The 6000-nt window shown below is 33.5% G+C and overlaps 1 protein-coding gene across 1 annotated transcript in view; it reads left to right on the top strand.

Moving 5' to 3' along the window:
• Positions 1-2814: 2814 nt before the first annotated feature.
• LOC125655557 (plexin-B-like) overlaps positions 2815-6000 on the top strand; it is a 75555-nt gene continuing 72369 nt past the window's right edge. The window contains exon 1 of the mRNA XM_056143880.1: positions 2815-2945. The gene's annotated coding sequence lies outside the window, so the exon portion shown is untranslated. The remainder of the gene's footprint in view (positions 2946-6000) is intronic.

The following is a 6000-nucleotide window of genomic DNA, read 5'->3' as shown; positions in this document are numbered from 1 at the left end:
TCATTGTGATGCCAATGTCATTGTTATCTCATTGTTTTGTCAATGTCATTGTTACCTCATTGTGATGTCATTGTTATTGTTACCTCATTGTGTTGTCGTTGTTATGGTTACCTCATTGTGATGTTATTGTTACCTCATTGTAATGTCAATGTTATCTCATTGTGATGTCATTGTTATTGTTACCTCATTGTGATGTCAATGTCATTGCTATCTCATTGTGATGTCAATGTTATTGTTATCTCATTGTAATGTCATTGTTATTGTTACCTCATTGTAATGTCAATGTCATTGTTACCTCATTGTGTTGTCAATGTTATTGTTAGTATTATATTGTTATCTCATTGTGATGTCAATGTTATTGTTACATCATTATGATGTCATTGTTAGTGTTACATCATTGTGATGTCATTGTTATTGTTACCTCATTGTAATGTCAATGTTATCTCATTGTGATGTCATTGTTATTGTTACATCATTGTGATGTCATTGTTATTGTTACCTCATTGTAATGTCAATGTTATTGTTATCTCATTGTGATGTCAATGTTATTGTTATCTCATTTATTTGATTTATGATTTTTAAAGGAAATACACCTGGAGGGCTTACTTTAAATAATCACATATGATATTAGATACCCTGATACCCTAAACATGTATCATATGATATTAGATAAGCTTATACATGTATCATATGATATTAGATAACCTATACATGTATCATATGATATTACATACCCTAAACATGTATCATATGATATTACATACCCTATACATGTATCATATGATATTAGATACCCTAAACATGTATCATATGATTTTAGATAACCTTATACATGTATCATATGATATTAGATAACCTTATACATGCATCATATGATATTAGATAACCTTATACATGTATCATATGATATTAGATAACCTTATACATGTATCATATGATATTAGATAACCTTATACATGTATCATATGATATTACATACCATTATACATGTATCATATGATATTAGATAACCTATACATGTATCATATGATATTAGATAACCTATACATGTATCATATGATATTAGATAAGCTTATACATGTATCATATGATATTAGATAACCTTATACATGTATCATATGATATTACATACCATTATACATGTATCATATGATATTACATACCCTATACATGTATCATATTATAATATATACCCTAATAACCTGATACAGGGGCGGATCCAGGAATTGCGATTAGGGGGGGGGCACTTTATGAGGCTGGGGACAGCCTTGAGGCCAACGCCCCCGGAAGCTCCTGGATTTTACAGATTTTATAGGGCTTGAAATATATCTCCTTTTTAAGTCATTTGTACTATTTTCTATCACTTTTGATAAGGTGAAATTAGTAAAATGACGCAAATTTTAAGGGTTTTTGGAAAAAATTAAGTTCTTCCAATAAAGTAATTCAAGAAATCAAAAGATTTTGTCATTTATTTCTCCGAGAGTGGAAGAAATTATTGCTTCTTTTATTGTTTAGTACATTTTTTAAATAAGATACCACGATTTACATTAAATTTGAAAATTTTAGGGGGGGGGGGGGCGCCGGCTGCGCCCCCCCCCTAAATCCGCCACTGTTATACATGTATCATATGATATTAGATACCCTATACATGTAGCATATGCATCTAGAAAACAATTGTTTCCTTGTGCGAAGTTTCACTGCTGTAAAGCTCCAATACTTACGTTCTGTTTGAGATATTAGAAATGTCATTTCTTACAGTAATATTTGACCTTTGGTCTAAAAAAAAAACAGCAGAGTCTATGGGTATCGGAAAGGGCAAAAATAACATATAAGAGAAAATACACCAGTGCGTGCCTCTGCTCCGTCATAGTTGCGAAGGATTCTGACTCTTGTGTAGGTTTACGTACATCACAAAAATCTGTGACGTAAAAAGTCATGGGGCGCCACCCGACGAATGTTTACGCGTCCGTTCGTTAGTTTTCATGCCTGCTCTTCAATCATTTATGTGATTTCAATATATGTATATATGATGAGAAAAGATAACCGTTCGTTTGCCTGCTCATTACTTACTAGATCGTTAATGCTGTTACGTTTATTTGTTTTGCAAAAAGGTCCGTTGATGAAGCATTTGATATCATTTATTAACTTTTCATGGTTATTGAAATTGTAGAAATATTTATTTCCTCTTATATGGTATTTTTAGCCCTTTCCGCCGCCCATAAGAGTCGCCATGACTCGTCATATGAAGTTTCATTCAGATACTAAAGCCCAGATACTATTTGAAATTTATCTGAAATCCCAAGATGCCATACAAACAGAAAGACAGACGCAGGCATGAGATTAATAACCCCCGATTTCGCTGACGTAGAATCCTTAAAACAGCTAAAGAGTTTTTCGGATAACAAATGTTACTTTTCCATGAGCGACATTAATTGTTGAAATGGAATTTGATAACAGCAGCAAATGAGATCAGCCATTACACCTGTCTAGGAACGAGTTACAAACAAACATTCTGCATTCATTATATCAATGCTGTGCTGGAGACAATAAAAGAATTGTAACAGGTGCCCCTTCTCTCTCTCTCTCTCTCTCTCTCTCTCTCTCTCTCTCTCTCTCGTAGAAGCATCAGCTGTTTTTCTATTTTGATGTCTACTTTTACCCTGGATTTGGTCTTTTCTCCTATTGCATTCCGTTCACTGGCTTTTATGCGAAATTTCGATGCATCCAATTTTCCTGGCATTCGGGGTTCGCACAGCAAGCATTCATTAAGTACCGAAACGTCACGAATATGCAAATAAAAAACAGAACGTTTTAAACAGAAAAACGTGCCAGATGCGGGACCTAGCAAAGTGGTGTATGGAAACTGTTGAATTTCAGGATTGTTATCTATAGGGAAATGAAATATATTGATATCTGGTCAAAATAGCGCCCCGGGAACGTCATTGGTGAGTACTGGTTAGTCATTTCTTTACTTATTCTTACAATTATATCACTTAACGATCTGCAATCTTATTTGTAATGGGGGGTTTTTTCTCCTCATTTTTCACGGATCGATTATATTCTCTAGAATATGGCATGTATTCATTCATTGAATAAAAAGTTATATTTATGCTGTAAGGTTCCTCATATTTCTATTTCCCGTACACTTTCTTTGTTTCCAACATTTTTAGTGACAAAGATGTGCATAAATCCCAGGGTAAACGTGTTTACTTTAAGACTTACGAGAAATAGGACAAAAGAAAATAAATTCACGTAGGAAATCAAAAATTCATACAGGGAGGTGGCAACTGCAAATGTCGATCTCCGCTTAGCTTTCCCCCTCCTCTACCTGACCTGAAATTCTTGCCTGACGCGGTTCAGCTCCTGCTAATGGTCCATAAAAGACGCTGCACCGGTTATCGCTTTAACGCACATCTGTTACCTCATTGTTACAAAACAGACATTTTAGGTTTTTAAATTTATCAATTTCTTCTTTAGAATCATTCTAGATAGGATCTCTGTGGTCGGTCTTAACCATTTCATAGCTTTCAAAATAAGTCACATTAGCCACCATATCGTTTAATATTGAGTCCATTGCTGCAAGCAGAGTCAAATAAACACACACAAAAAACAAAAATACATTTTTATTTAATAACGTGTCTCGGCTATTGTGATGTAGTTTGTCGTTTGTCACCCCCACCCACACCCCCACCGCCCCTCATTGCTGCGCCCGACCAATGCTCTGTATGTGTTGCTAGGAAATCAAACTGCGTGCAGCCAAAGGGACAATAATTAAACATAGAGGAAAGAAGTCACTTAACTCGTAGTTAATGCAAATACAGTATACTATATGTAACCATCCGTGAATACAACAGCAAGGGCAAATAATTGTGAAAACGTTTCAGTGATCCAGAAAGGTGTTAACAGCATGTTGGGGCCTCGTAAAACTTTAAAAAAAAATTTAGTTTAAAGAAAGATTAGATGATTTTTTTATTTCATAAAGCAAATCAGTTTCACATATTTACATTCATCTGGAGTATAAAGCCTCAATAGTAACGCAATTTTTGTGACCGTTTTCCTTTCAGAAAATGTAGAGCACAGCTTCGAACAAGCAATTATTTTCTACCACATATATGTACTGGAAAGATAAAAGTTAAACTGTCATTTAAAAGTTTGTCCAATTCTGCACTCCATGTTTTATAGAAGAATTACTTCTTGCCATCACATATATAGATATTGTCCTTTCTTCCCTACTTCATTGAAATATCTTGGACAGACACTTTTAGAACTATGACTAAGGAAATCCGGTCTACTTTTCGTATTCAGCCTTTTGATTGTAAGAATTGTAAACACTTTACAATCCCTATCCTACATATCATAAATATACATTTAAAATGTTGTTAATCAAGTCCTTGATTTCATCTATGACTTTCTAACACATTTGTAGTCTAGATTTAGGGAATTTCATTCAAGTCAAACAGCACTTACTCAATTGATAGAACATTTAACTGGTTGTACTTTTGTCACATTGCGGAGGAAACAATAGAACATATACTATGGGAATGTAATCGTGTTCAATCATTTCTAGATGATTTTAAAGTTTATTTAGAACAGAGAACAAATTGTCAAAGTCTAGTCTTTACAAAAAAGTATTTCATAATAGGTATCCTTTAGGACAACAAGGATATACAAAATATTCTCATCCTTTGCTTAAAGTACTATATTTATACTACATGTATACATGTATATACTACTATATTTATAGAGCAAGATGTACAGAGAAAAATTTTAGTTTGAGTTTTCCAATATCATTTTTAAAGTTCTTCTATAAAACACCAAAAAAAAAACAAAAACATTTCTTACTAAAATGGTGATACTGAAATATTTGATGCCCTTTGGAACAGATGGAACCAAATATTTTCATAACTCTCTCTCTCTCTCTCTCTCTCTCTCTCTCTCTCTCTCTCTCTCTCTCTCTGAAATCATTAAATACTTCTGTAATTCCATACCATATTAGAAAGATATACATTGAAGCGTATCCAGAATGTTTGTTGAAAATAAAAAAAAAATATATAAGAAAATAAAAAGAGAAAATTGGTTGCGAGTAATGAACCAAGGCAGTGATATTGGTTCGGTGTATTTCATTTCTCGATAAGACATTTGGTTTGGTTAATCACAATATTTCTATAAATTGCTCAAATGTTACAATTGTTACCCAATGGCAGTAGACTTGTTTAAGTCATATTTATTCGACAGATTTCAATGTGTATAGATGGGTATCGTGTCTTCCAATACTTTATGTAGCACAGCAGGACTGCCACAAGGTTCTATTTTGGGGCTTTATTATTGTATTGTATACCAAAGATCTACAATTGCATATCAAACATTGACCTTTTCGCAAATTATGGTACTTTACATGCCAATCAATGACAGAAATGTATCGTTTACCGAGAATGTACTTTAAAATGACCTGCTATAGGCACGCATCAAAGAAAACAGGTGCTCAATGTTCAAATTTATGATCATCCTATTGAAAACGATTATACGCAAACAATTCTTGGTGTTCTCCTTGAAAGTACACCTCAAATAACTCAATTTGTGGCTTCAAATTTACATTTTTTGCAAAGAATCAAGAAAAATTTACATCTTCTTACCAGAACTATTCTTGAAATGTTTCTATACTTCCGATTATCATTTTTTGTAAAACGGTACTGTGTAGCACTCCTTTTGTCTCATTTAAACTGCATTTTGAAAATCCCAGAACCAAGCAGCGGTGTATGATACAGGAACTGATGCAACCTTTGATGCACCCTCACTACCACTATCTGTGAGACTTAACTGGTTTACTATTTTTGAACAAGTACAATTTCATAAATGTCATTACATAAAATTTTCGCTGACATGATTCCTCATTATGTTGACTTGTCAGATCATTATGTCGACTTGTCAGATCATTATGCCGACTTGTCAGATCATTATATCGACTTGTCAGATATTTATGTCGGCTTGAAAGATCATAAT

This window comes from Ostrea edulis, chromosome 7, assembly GCF_947568905.1.
Source record: "Ostrea edulis chromosome 7, xbOstEdul1.1, whole genome shotgun sequence".
NCBI lineage: Eukaryota > Metazoa > Mollusca > Bivalvia > Ostreida > Ostreidae > Ostrea > Ostrea edulis.
This window is presented reverse-complemented; position numbering and strand designations above follow the sequence as displayed.